This window comes from Canis lupus, chromosome 8 (genome assembly GCF_003254725.2).
Source record: "Canis lupus dingo isolate Sandy chromosome 8, ASM325472v2, whole genome shotgun sequence".
NCBI lineage: Eukaryota > Metazoa > Chordata > Mammalia > Carnivora > Canidae > Canis > Canis lupus.
The window spans coordinates 46,606,367-46,620,010 of record NC_064250.1 but is presented as its reverse complement, the minus strand read 5'-3'; the positions used below and the strand labels follow the sequence as shown (position 1 = coordinate 46,620,010).

The window sequence follows — 13,644 nt, the reverse complement described above, 5'->3', positions numbered from 1 at the left end:
GAATGCTTTATCTGAAACCCTTAGAAGTGTGTTTAAAATTCATATTTTTCTCAGATTTTATAAAGGTAATATGATACAAATACTCTGTGTTTTATAATGCTCTCTCAAGGTCTTAGATAGAACCACAAAATCAAACACATTGATAAATATATAGTGAAACATATAAGCAGTCTTAAATTACATTAATAGGTTCAGTTTTAGATTCTTCTGTCAAATGAATTACAAAATGCCTTTTGTTTTTATCAGGGGCTTTTAGATTTCATAATTATAGAAATGGTCCTGTATTATCAATATTTGTAGTAATTATAGAGAGTCTTTTCCCCAATAAAACTTTACTTTGAATTAACTCTACATAGAAGGTATGATTACTCCTAGTTTGCCTCAAACTTCTGTGGAAATGGCTTTAATACAACTAATCTTTAATGAAAACATGACTACTAACATCTAATTAATTTGTATATCCAGCAATGCCTGCTTTCCCTCTGCTTTAGATCAGTTTAAGCAACTGTACAAAGCACTGTGAAAACCAAACACTAACACCTTTAACCAACCAACACTTACTGGGTTTCTTCTACCAAACCAAACATGGTGACAGGTGCTGGGGATGCTACTAGCAGATAATACTTGTTTACTTAAGGAGTTTACTATCTAGAGGAGGAATCAGACAAGTATATTTTTATATTAATTACATGTTGAAATAAAAATGTTTTAGATGTAAGGCGCCTATGTGGCTAAGTGGGTTGAGCATCAGAATCTTGATTTTGATCCAGGTCATAATCTCGGGTCATGGGATCACACTGAGTTGGGTTCCACGCTTGGTGAGGAGTCTGCATATCCCTCTCCCTCTGCTCCTCCCCTTGCTTGGCACTCTCGCATGCTCTCTCTCAAATAAATCTTTAAAAAAAATATTTTAGGGCAGCCTCAGTGGCTCAGTGGTTTAGTGCCGCCTTCAGCCCAGGGTGTGATCCTGGGGACCCGGGATCGAGTCCCACGTCGGGTTCCCAGCATGGAGCCTGTTTCTCCCTCTGCCTGTGTCTCTGCCTCTCTTTCTCTGTGTGTGTGTGTCTCTCATGAATAAATAAAATCTTGAAAAAAAGAACATGTTTTAAAAAAATATTTTAGATGTACTGGGTTACATAAAATATTCAATTTAATTTTATCTATTTCCTAAAAATTAAAAAAAAAAAAAAAAAATGAAAGGGATCCCTGGGTGGCGTAGCGGTTTAGCGCCTGCCTTTGGCCCAGGGCGCGATCCTGGAGACCCGGGATCGAATCCCACGTCGGGCTCCTGGTGCATGGAGCCTGCTTCTCCCTCTGCCTGTGTCTCTGCCTCTCTCTCTCTCACTGTGTGCCTATCATAAGTAAATAAAAATTAAAAAAAAAATGATTTTATCTATTTCCTACCTTTATAAAATGTTTATTAAAAAAGTTTTAAATTAACATTTGTAGCTCACATAGTTTCCTATCAGATCATGCTGCTTGCTCTAAATCTTCAGCTCTTTCTGCTGAAAATCCCTGAGAGCCTTTTCCTTCCCGAAGCTTCCCTCTCTTCCTTAGCCTTTGTGACACTGCACTATGGAGGTTCTCCTCCCACCACTCATCCTCCTCAGCTGGTTCCTCTCACCCTTCTTCCACTCCTTCACTATAAGTCGTATGCCTGGGCCTTCTTGTCCCCTTCCTTTCCTTAGGCATCTCCTCCACTGCTCCAACATTAGCTAGTAAGTCTATTTAAAGTCTATTACAGTTCCAGGTCTGTCCATGGGACATCTTCGACCTACGGGCACTTCAAAAGTGATACTCCCAAACCACTTCCTCATTCTCCTCTCTAGACTAGTTCTTCACTAACTTCCTTATTTCTGCAAACGTCTCTCCCATTCTTCAAACTTAAAGCCTCCTAGTCAATTCTATTTATTCCTTGATTCTCAATTGGCTGTCATATCTTGTTAATGTTTTTCCTTATTTACTTATTTATTTATTTATGACAGAGAGAGAAAATATGACAGGTAGGGGAAAGGGCAGAGAGAGAGGAACAAGCAGACTCCCTGCTGAGCAGGGAGCCAGATTTTGCCGGGGGGGGGGGGGGGGGGGGGGGGGGGGGGGGGGGGGGGGCTCATGACCTGAGCCAAAAGCAGAAGCTTAACCAACTGAGCCACTCAGGCACCCCATTTTTCCTCCTAAACCTCTACCATCACCAAACTCTCATCTTATCTCACCAGAATTATGCAAAAGTCATCTCATTCTCTTATCCATCCGAGCCCCAACTATCAGATTAATGTGCCTAAAGTTCTGACCACAACAGTGCCACTCTTAACATACCTTCCAAATCTGCCTAGTATCTATCACATGAAGGAGAGGCAGAATTAGAGGTCTTTGAAAGGTTTTTCAGAATATAATGTTAAAAAAGCCTCCCCTATAATCTGCAATAATATTAGTGGGAAAGCAGGAGCAGAGAGAGCCTGGATCTGAAAGAGGAAGAGGTCCACATAAGCTATGGTAACTGACAAATGCTGTATTTTCCTGCTAGGGTGGTTCTCAGAGATCAACTTCAATCCTCTAGTTCCCTCTAAATGGAAATTCATTTAGCAGTCTAGGTCTAGTTGCAGCCATTAACTTAAAACTCAGCAATAAATCACATCCATTCAGAAGTATACCCAGAGCTGTGTTAACTGTCTATCCAAGGAGCAGCAGCAGAAGAATGGAAAACCAACTGATAGATGCCATTTCTATGATCTATTGGGGGTAGGGTAAGGGAAGGAATCCATGCATGCACTCAATAAACATTATCCTTTTCTCACTGTTAAGGGTTTATTAAATGGTGGTGGAGCGAGTCTTAAGTTGGTGAAGTCTGCAAATGAATTAAGGAGACCTGAAATAGGCATTTTGCAGGTGACTGAAATTAGTCAAATGCAACAAGCTCCAATCCACTCTCTTGCTTTATTTTCCTTCATTAACAGTTATTTTTAATTCAGAGTGGGCCCCTGTTTGTAATATACCCTCTGATTATAACGCCCCACCCACTTCAACTCAAGGGGTGAAAACCTTTCCACCGTGAGAGATAACTCAAATAACAAGATTTCCTAACCAGATGTGACCTCTGCCTGCCTCAAACCTCAGGAAATGTTACGAGCTTTACAATGTGCTCAGTTATATTAAAGTCATTATATATGCCATAGTTTTTTGCACCCTATTCTTACCTCCCAGAGTAAACCCTGAATACTATATTCCTCTAGCCCAAAGCAGGCAGGCAATGCTTTTAAAATCATTAAATTAGTCTCCTACAGTAGAAGCAAATTATTTATTTGAAGGGGGGGGGGGAAGAAAAAAAAAAAAACCTGAGCGGGAAGAAAACGCAAAATACCCAAGACACATGCAAAGCCCCGAACAACATCGTGCCTCGCGACGGTCCCAACCAAGGCAAACAGCATCAGACCCTGTTGTCCACCTCGAACGTGAGACGTAAGGAATTTTTCTCTGAGTGCCACTCACTTCCCGGACAAGGGCACACTCGGGGCGTGAGGCGCGGAGTTTCACCAGTTGCTCAACCAGACCGGGGCAAGGCGCTTCCTCCTTCTCCTGCTCCACTCCACTCAAGACCGTCAATCCCGGCCCAGCTGAGGACCAGGGCACCTGCGTCCTGAAACGTCTTCGGGGAACCAGCACTTCCGGAGGGGAATCTCTCTTCGACCCGACCGCGCGCTGCGCCCGGAGCTGGAGAAACGGGCCGTCCCTCCGCGTTCCCCACAAGGGGTTCCTCGGTCCCCGCCCGGCCGCGCCCCGCTCCTCATCCTCGAGGACACCCGGCTGCGCGGCCCGGGAGGCGACAAAGAGCCGGGCCCAGCCCGCCACCGCCTGTGTCCGCACCAGGCGAGGGGCGCCTTCCCCTCTCCCCAAACTCCCCACCACGCACCTACTCTTCACTTGCCGCCACCACCGGGCGCTCGCAGGGGAGGCTCCTTCCCGAGCAGCCGCTGTTTTGTTTCCGATGTGAAATCGCGGCCTCTGGAGCGGCCCGGCCCAGGCCCCGCCCAAAAAGCTTCGCTGCTGTCGTCATTTCCGGCTCTGGCGCCGTTGGCGGCCGGCCGGGGAAGGGGCGGGTCCCACCGGAGTAGGGGGCGGGACCCGGGGGGAGAGGGTGGGGCTTCCGGTGGCGCGGCGGAGAGAGGGGCTAACGCTGCGCTCGCGGCGACCCCGGGGACCTGGAGGAAGCCGCCCAGAGTGCTTAGTGCGAGTCCGAGATGGTCTGGGATTCGAGACTGCAGAGCTGAGGACCGAGGTTTCTACGTCAGCGGGGCCCAGCGTGCGCTCCTCCGACCTACAAGTGATGACATCTTAAATCTTAACGTTTATCTCTTGGTACCTATTTGTAGTGCTTCTCAGCGCGAATCAGCTGCATCACTGGTGATGCGGGTGACTAGTGAAAATTGTAACTACCTGTGCCCTTCATACACTACCCAAATGAATCAAAACTTCTGGTGGGTGGGGGAAACCCGAGAAACTGCGTTTTAAACGAACGCAGCCCGGGATTCTTAGGCTTCAAGTTTAAGATCCAGTCTTAGATGGTAAACTTCCAGAGAGCATAAAATGTGTCTTATTTTTGAAATCCCAAAACCAGAGCACCTGGTGCACAGTGAATTGCTCAACGGCCACTTAATTCCTGCATCTGCCAGTTTTCCGTCCAAGTTGCGGTAAAGACAGCACCAACAACTAACTTAAGTAGCATAGCACACTCATCTGAAAGCTGAAAGTAAACTGAATACAATCATGGAAAACCAAAGATGGAGAATGGAGAAATGCTCAAATTCACAGGTAACAGAAAACTGACAATGAAATCAATGATGAGTGGCATCTGGCCAAATGATAGCTTTTGTTTCTTTTGAATTCCTCCCCCCAAGATAGCCCTTCATATTCCTGGAGCATCAGTCCCTCAGTCCCTCCCTCCTCTCTCCATCCAATACATGAACAGACTTAAATAGGTTTTACACCCAGCTTCATTTTAAGAACCTCAATAGGTTTTTCCATTAACAGGGAACAGATAAGTTGGGTTAATAAAAATGTTGACAGCTCCCCTCCCCAAAGATATTTAAGTCATTTCCTCTTCCCTCCTTAAATGTCACAAGGATAAGGATTTTGCCTATTTGTTCATTTATATATTGCAAGTGCTGAGAACAGTGTCCAGCACATAAAACCGTTCAATACACTTGTCAAACAAGCATAGGCTAAACCCCATCTATTTGTGAACTGGTTCAATTTCTTTGAATGCGGTCTGGTAATATGAGTAGAAAGTCTTAAAATAGTGGTAAACTAGGGGATTGGGTGGCTCTGTTGGTTAAACTTCTGCCTTTGGCTCGGGACATGACCCCAGAGTCCTGGAATGGAGCCCCACATTGGACTCTGCTCAGTGGGAAACCTGCTTCTTCCTCCACCTGCCATTCCCCATGTTTGTACCCATGTGCTCACTTGCTCTCTCTCAAAAAAAAAAAAAAAAGAATTGCTGGTAAACGTTTTTTTAGGCACAATCTCATTACAAAATATTTGTGCAGACATTCATGAAGTTTAATACCAAAAATTGGAAAGCTAAACATCCTACAATAAATTTTGGTTCACCCATTTCACAATTTATGTCCTTCATAAATTGTTTATGAAGGTTATGTGTAACAGAAACATTCTTAAATGAAAAAAAATAGACAAAGATTTATGCATATGTATAAACACAACTATGTCAAATCACATTCCTGCAAAAAATAACCCAAAAGGTGATTTTTAAAAAGTGATTAAGGGCAGCCCAGGAGGTGGCTCAGGTGGTTTAGCGCTGCCTTCAGCCTGGGTTGTGATCCTGGAGACACAGGACCGAGGGCCACATCGGGCTCCCTGCATGGAGCCTGCTTCTCCTTCTGCCTGTTTTTCTGCCTCTCTCTCCCTGTGTCTCTCATGAATAAATAAATAAAATCTTAAAAAAAAATAAAAAGTGATTTAAAAAAAAGCACAGTGACTCGGACTACAGATAACTTTTTCCACCAGTTTTTGCTATTTTTTCATCTTCTTAGAAATACATATTCGGGGATCCCTGGGTGGCTCAGCAGTTTAGCAGCTGCCTTTGGCCCAGGGCCTGATTCTGGAGTCCTAGGATCAAGTCCCACATCGGGCTCCCTGCATGGAGCCTGCTTCTCCCTCTGCCTGTGTCTCTTCCTCTCTCTCTGTGTCTCTAATGAATAAATAAAATCTTAAAAAAAAGAAATACATCTTTGGGATATCTGGCTGCCTCAGTCTGTGGGCCTGAAACTCTTGATCTCAGGGTTGTGAGTTTGAGTCCCATGTTGGGTGTAGAGATTACTTAAGTAATTTTTTAAAAGATTTTATTAGGGGAGCCCCTGTGGTGCAGCAGTTTAGCACCGCCTGCAGCCTGGGGTGTGATCCTGGAGACCCGGGATAGAGTCCCACGTCGGGCTCCCTTCATGGAGCCTGCTTCTCCCTCTACCTGTGTCTCTGCCTCTCTCTCTCTCTCTGTCTCTATGAATAAATAAATAAATAATATTTTTTTAAAAGATTTTATTTATTTTGGGGGGAGGGGCAGAGGGAATCTCAAGCAGACTCTAGGTTGAGCACAGAACCCAAAGTAAGGGATCCATCTCAGGACCCTGAGATCATGCATGACCTGAGCCGAAGTCAAGTCAAATGCTTTACCAACTGAGCGCCACTCAGGAACCCAGTAAATAAATCTTTAAAATCTTTTTTTTTTTAATTAAAAGAAATACAAACAAATACACAAGATTTGTTGATGAAGAGCCAGCAAAGACATTGGGAAAGACATAAAAGTAGGTCAGGGCAAAAGTGATATCCTAGATACCAAATAGCAAATGTCCATGGTGTTAAGAGATAGGGTGGAACCTCTCACAAGGTCACAGTCTCTTCAGGTCATCACCGGTCATCAGTGGAATGGTGATAAAAAATATTTGAGACTTGAGGCCTTTGGAAGGCACATGCAATTATAAGCTACTCTGTGGAATCTCAATAGTGTAGTGGATAGGAGATAGGATCCAAGATTAAGTTTTTGTGTTAACACTTAGTCCAGACTGAAGAATGAAGATCACGAAATACTTGAGCAAGGCTCAAGAAACTGCAAAATGTAGTTAGAAACCAGAGCCTGTGGAGTTGGGGAGGTCTTCTGTATAGGATGGATAGAGTCATCTATCATTAACTACAGAAAGCAAAGGTTTAAGATGCATGTCACCATAAACTGGAAAGCTAGAACTGGAGAATATGCCTAATGACTTTTTTAAAGTTAAGGTTTTGTTAAACTTGAGACTTAATTGCTGAATAAGGGGAGGAAAATCAAAGGATTCTCAATCATTCTGCTAATAGTTTTTCCACAACTACTATATAGCACGGAAGGTTCAAAAACAAAAGCTGGAATGTGTGTGGAAAAGAACTGGAGTTCAGTAGAAGAACAAGAAATATAGCACCAAGGGTTCAAAATATCTGCAGTGGTACATTTATTATTTTCCCAAAAGCGTTTGGAACTTGGGAGCGAGAATGGAAATACAAAACCAATTTGGCTTTGGTGCCAAAAACCAATACTAAGTGGTAAAAGATGAAGCAAATGAGAAATCCAAAGTGTCGGACTGGTTAGAACCACTTGGGTGAGAGACGCTGTCGGAGACTAAGAGTAGAACAGCCACTGGTCACTAGTACATACATAAAGTCAAGACCTGGTCAAGCAGAGAACCAAGGCCAGTTATTTACACCACTTATTCCTATTTTATATTTTATTTTATTTTATTATTTATTCATGGAAGAGAGGGACAGAGACATAGGCAGAGGAAGAAGCAGGCTCCCTGTGGGGAGCAGGATGTGGGACTCGATCCCAGAACCCCAGAATCAGGACCTGAGCCAAAGGCAGATACTCAACCACTGAGCTACCCAGGCATCCCTATACCACTTATTCTAAGGCTATCCAACTCAAAACTTCCCACATTAAGGCAGTTTGCCTTTTTCTTTTCCATGCCCAACGTGGAGCTTGAACTCATGACCCCTGAGACCAAGAGGCACAAGCTCTACCATCTGAGCCAGCCAAGTGCCCTGCCTTTATGAAATTCTAATTTCCTCTATAATCAAGAACTTGGGCCCCCTCTTTATTTTACTTTAAAGATTTCATTTGTTCATGAGAGACACACACACACAGAGAGAGAGAGAGAGAGAGAGAGAGGGGCAGAGACACAGGCAGAGGGAGAAGCAGACTCCATGCAGGGAGCCCAATGTGGGACTCTATCCCAGGTCTCCAGGATCGCGCCCTGGGCTGAAGATGGCACTAAACCACTGAGCCAACCAGGCTGCCCTTGGGCTCCCCATTTAAAAATATATGCCTCGGAACACCTGGGTGGCTCAAGGGTTGAGCATCTGCCTTCAGCCCAGGGTGTGATTCTGGAGGCCTGGGATTGAATCCCACGTCGGGCTCCCTGAATGGAGCCTGCTTCTCTCTCTGCCTATGTCTCTGCTGCTCTCTGTGTGTCTCTCTCATGAATAAACAAAATCAAAATAAAAAATTTTTAAACTTAGGGATCCCTGGGTGGCGCAGCGGTTTGGCATCTGCCTTTGGCCCAGGGCGCGATCCTGGAGTCCCGGGATCCAGTCCCACATCGGGCTCCCGGTGCATGGAGCCTGCTTCTCCCTCTGCCTGTGTCTCTGCCTCTCTCTCTCTCTCTCTCTCTCTGTGACTATCATAAATAAATAAATAAATAAATAAATAAATAAATAAATAAATAAATAAATTTTTAACTTAAATTTAAAAAATTTTAAAACTAAAAATAAATAAATAAATGAATGAATAAATAAATAAATAAAAATTAAAATTAAAAAAAATCTATATATATGCATGACTCAGGCACCTCAGTGGCTCGGCACATCTGCCTTTGGCTCAGGCCGTGATCCTGGGATCCAAGTCCCACACTGGGCTCCCCACAGGAAGCCTGCTTCTCCCTCTGCCTCTGTCTCTGTGTCTCTCATGAATAAATAAAATCTTTTTTTAAAATGTGCCTCAATAAAACACTTAAAAATGAAACTTTTAATTTAAAAAAATGAAACTTTAATAGCTTTTCACCAATAATAATCCAGTTTCTTCACTAGGGAGTATTTACTAGTATTTTTTTGACAGGAAACGAACCTTCAGTTTTTGGATTCTACAATGTGAAGTGTTCGTTAGATGTTCCTTTTGTTACAAAAAAAAAATTGTTAATCTCTATTTTTAAATTCACACCTAGTAATTTTTGCTTCAACAAAAGATTTGCTAAAAATGCTTCATGTAGGGTAATTTTATTAACAAACACTTCCCTCTCCCCTTGGATTGATAACATTTAGACCAGATCTATCCAATAAAGCTTTCTGAAATCATAATGATGTTTAAGTAATCTCTATACCCAACATGGGGCTTGAACTTACAACCCCTGTGATGAAGAGTTGCCATGTTCAACCAACTGAGCCATCCAGGCGCCCCAATCATAATTATGTTCTATAATCTGCAGTGTTCAAACAGTATTGCTAGCCACTGACTATATATGGCCATAGAACACCTGAAATACATTGCAACAAAAAACTATTTTTTACTAAGAGGGCTTCCAAAACATTTGAAATATGCTAGTGTGACTGAAGAAATGAGTTTCAAAATTATTTAACTTTAACAAACTTAAAACCTTGGATAGCACAGATTTAGACCATGAATTAGAATCCAACATATAGGCCTCTAGACATCCATCTGTCAGGAACACTGTAGCAGTGTTGCTTTGGGTAGATAATGTGACCTCTAAGTTCCTAGCTCACATATTACTGGCTCTACTGAATATCTTCCTACTGTCCCTGTTCTCTTGACAATGAAGTGAGCTAATCAAGTATGACAGTTGGTATACTACTTTATATGTCTTAGTATTCCTCATTATTCCTTCTCCATCATTATTAGACTATCAGCTACTAGAGGTATCTTGTCTTACGTCTATCACTCTACCTACCATTTAACACGAATGCCATGTATCAAGCATGCTTCAATGGCTAAGTAAATGTCATACACAAAAAACCAGAGGGACTACCTATAACAATTCAGCTACCACTCTGGGAATGAGAATCTAGGTCATAAATCCAACTACTATGGAATGTGGCACAGTAGGCAGACGTGGGATTGTCATTTAATGCAAACAATATGGCTTGAAAAGAATTTTTATTTACTTCTGCTTATAGAAATTATCTTTCATTCCTGGGGATTTTAGACTACTATTCCTAATTTGGCCTTCATATAAGACAAGTAATAAAATAGAAGGCAAAGATTCTGTCAAATAAAGATGAAAATGTAAGCACTCGTGCAAATAAATTATTTCAGTAATTCAACCTAATTATATTTCAAAAAATCTACATAAAAAATTTTAAGCTTACTTTGGTCAATAGTATGAATTATAGTAATTGTTCCAGTGTTTGAAATATATATATGTGTGTGAATTTCCCAATTTTCTTCCTGACACCTACACTGTTTCTTTGCATTTTGGGGATTCTTTGTCATACATTTTGTATCCATGGCATTCAGAGATCAATTTCACCATCTTTTGCAGAGCAATACTATTTACCAATTTCAGATTGAGAGAAGGCTAAAATATGACCTGAAGTCTGTAACCATTATGACATAAAACCTTTCAGCAATTTTTTGGGTTATAAGTGTTAACATTTATAGAGCTGCAAAACAAACGCTATTTTCGCTGTAGTGTCTTCTTTTTTTCATCAGAAAAAGCTGAGTAAATAAGCCTCATATACACACTATTAGCATTACAACTTTTACTTCCTATGTAAAAAGAAAACATAAGTGTTCAGTTCAATTTGACTCATAAGCTGTTTCTCTATTTGTCCATTATATCTAGCATTTCTGCCTGATGAGTACCTGAAACAGCACTCCACAAAATCATCATTTGCTTCCACTACATACAGAAGCGCTATGGTAAAAATCAGAATAAGCAAAAACAGAGTCCTCTAAAGAGAAAGTGCTCTGGGACTGGCTGGGAGTAAAGCCTAGAATATTAGACTTGTTCTCAGGCACGTTTTTTTTGGAAGACTACTTTATGTTCATGAACATAGACAATGTGCATCTATTTGTCTCAAAAAAATGTTCTTCTCTTTATAATCTACTTAAAAAGAAAATTAAGCTGCACTTGTGTAATCTGTGAGGATAAAATACTACTACAGGTTCCCCCTGCTTTTCAGAAGTCAAGTTACTCCACTTTTTTTTTTTTAATTTTATTTATTTACTCATGAGAGATGGGGCGGGGGGTGGGGGGGGCAGAGACACAGGAAGAGGGAGAAGCAGGCTCCATGCAGGGAGCCCGATGTGGGACTTGATCCCGGGTCTCCAGGATCATGACCTGGGCCAAAGGCAGATGCTCAACCGCTGAGCCACCAAGGCGTCCCAAGTTACCCCACTTTTATGAAAAACCTACAGTAGCACCTGGTTTTGCTAATCAAAAGAAATCTGAAGAGGATTTTCACTTTTACAAAATAAAGATGAACTACAGTGAAAATAGTAGTCAGCATTTGTTTTTGCAGCAAGCCCTTACAGAAGCAGCACACAGCCTGTGCATCAAGAGTGGTGCCAGCAAGTCCCTTACCCAGGGACTGTATCTCAGCATCAAGCCACCACAGTTTTGAACTATGTCTGTGAGCATCTGTGCTTTATTTCCATTTATTTTGTGCATCTGTTAGCAAGATGTGTTCTAAGGTATCAGGTAAGTCTGAGAGAGGTTATTTTTCAGTCAGAGAATACTCAAAAATTTCCATATAAATTAATGGTTATTGTTTCTTGGCTAAATTTATGCCATTTCAGCTTTCAAACTGTTTCACAGGGACACTTGACTTCTAGGATAGCAAAGAAATCCTGTACTGAGTATGTACTGATACTCAAAACTGTAGTCCTTGGATCAGTTAGCATTGGCATCACTTGGAAGCTGGTCAGAAATGCAAAATTTCCAGCACCACTGTATCCTACTATCTATCTACATTTTAACAAGATCCCCCAGGTGATTCAGGTACACATTAAAGTTTAAGAAAAACTACTTCAAACAATTTATCTTTCCTCTTGTAAACAAATGTACATATTTAAAATTATTTATAGATCAAACGAGGAAAAAGCATCTTCATTTTCTGACTGCCAGATCAAGAATGATCCTCAGGGAGCACTTGTGGCTCAGTCGGTTAAATATCTGACTTTTTTTTTTTTTTTTTAATTTTTATTTATTTATGATGGTCACACAGAGAGAGAGAGAGGCAGAGACACAGGCAGAGGGAGAAGCAGGCTCCATGCACTGGGAGCCCGATATGGGATTCGATCCCGGGTCTCCAGGATCATGCCCTGGGCCAAAGGCAGGCGCCAAACCGCTGCGCCACCCAGGGATACCAATATCTGACTTCTGATTTCGGCTCAGGTCCTGATCTCAGGGTGCTGGGATCAAGACACAAGCTCAGCAGAGTCTGCTCCACCCTCTCACTCTGCCCCTCCCTCAGCCCATTCTCGCTCTCAAATTTTTTTTTTAAAAAGGAATGATTATCAAGAATTTCATATAATTTTTTAACAATCTGAAGGGGCAATATAGATTAAGATTTCCAAACTGAAATTAATCTACGGGCAAACGGTAAAGACAACCCAGAAAGCACAAGCAATTTATTGGTAATATTCTTATGTGTATTCTCCCAGACATTAGAATACACCAGTTTATACATGTCCAGTTCTTTATATGCAAATCTGAAAAACTAGAAACTGAAAACCTTAAAAGTTTAATAAGCTTGGTAGCAAAACCAGTCTCAAGCTGATATGAAACTATTATAAATGGTCTTTAACTCAGGGATTATTCATTCCTATTCTGCTGCAGAAATGTTAATGTATGAATTTATTAGGATCTGGACACATATCTCACTGGAAGTGTGATACAATAAATGGTATGTGCCCTCAAGACTTTCAGATAAGGGCCTTTTAAGATAAATACAGTGAAAGAGCTAAGACGAAAGCAAGGGTAATTAAATCAACCTGAATAAACCTTCATGCTAATGCTAAGTAAAAACATAATATGATGCCTTAGAAGCAGCAATACAATAAGATAGAAATAATAAACTGAAAAATGTGTGAAGCTCGGCAGGGCGGGGGAGGGGGTTGTCAATCTGAGAAAAGGCTAGTTAAGGAATTTATAGATGGCAAGGAGCATGAACGTTCTGAAATTCTCCTTTCAGAGACCAGAACTTAAAAATGATATAAAAATCAAGTCCATCAAAAATTCAGCCCATATTTTCAAGTTATGTTTCTAGTATGCACTGCAAAATTACAACATGATGCCATTTATTTAACAAGATTCTGAAAGAATGGGTCCCCAAGATCAAATATATACAGTTTTATTTTTTTTTTTTTTTTTTTTTTTTTTTAAATTTTTATTTATTTATGATAGTCACAGAGAGAGAGAGAGGCAGAGACACAGGCAGAGGGAGAAGCAGGCTCCATGCACCGGGAGCCCGACGTGGGATTCGATCCCGGGTCTCCAGGATCGCGCCCTGGGCCAAAGGCAGGCGCCAAACCGCTGCGCCACCCAGGGATCCCTATATACAGTTTTAATATTGGAAATATTTACATAATGGAAC

General features: G+C 41.7%; 1 protein-coding gene and 1 long non-coding RNA gene across 6 annotated transcripts in view; one reads left to right on the top strand and one right to left on the bottom strand.

Moving 5' to 3' along the window:
* The window catches only part of PSEN1 (presenilin 1), a 79,423-nt gene extending 75,357 nt beyond the window's left edge, over positions 1-4,066 (bottom strand). For 2 of the 5 annotated variants that reach the window (XM_025444152.3, XM_025444155.3), the window contains exon 1: positions 3,908-4,066. The gene's annotated coding sequence lies outside the window, so the exon portion shown is untranslated. Of the gene's footprint in view, positions 1-3,486; positions 3,863-3,907 lie in introns of those variants that run through there. The other 3 variants (XM_049113692.1, XM_025444153.3, XM_025444154.3) reach the window with 3 other exon arrangements.
* Positions 4,067-4,144: 78 nt separating this feature from the next.
* On the top strand, positions 4,145-13,403 carry LOC112658024 (uncharacterized). Its single transcript, XR_003135445.3, has 3 exons — positions 4,145-4,318; positions 4,613-4,806; positions 10,890-13,403. It is a non-coding gene; the product is annotated as an uncharacterized LOC112658024 (long non-coding RNA).
* The last annotated feature ends 241 nt before the right edge of the window (positions 13,404-13,644 follow it).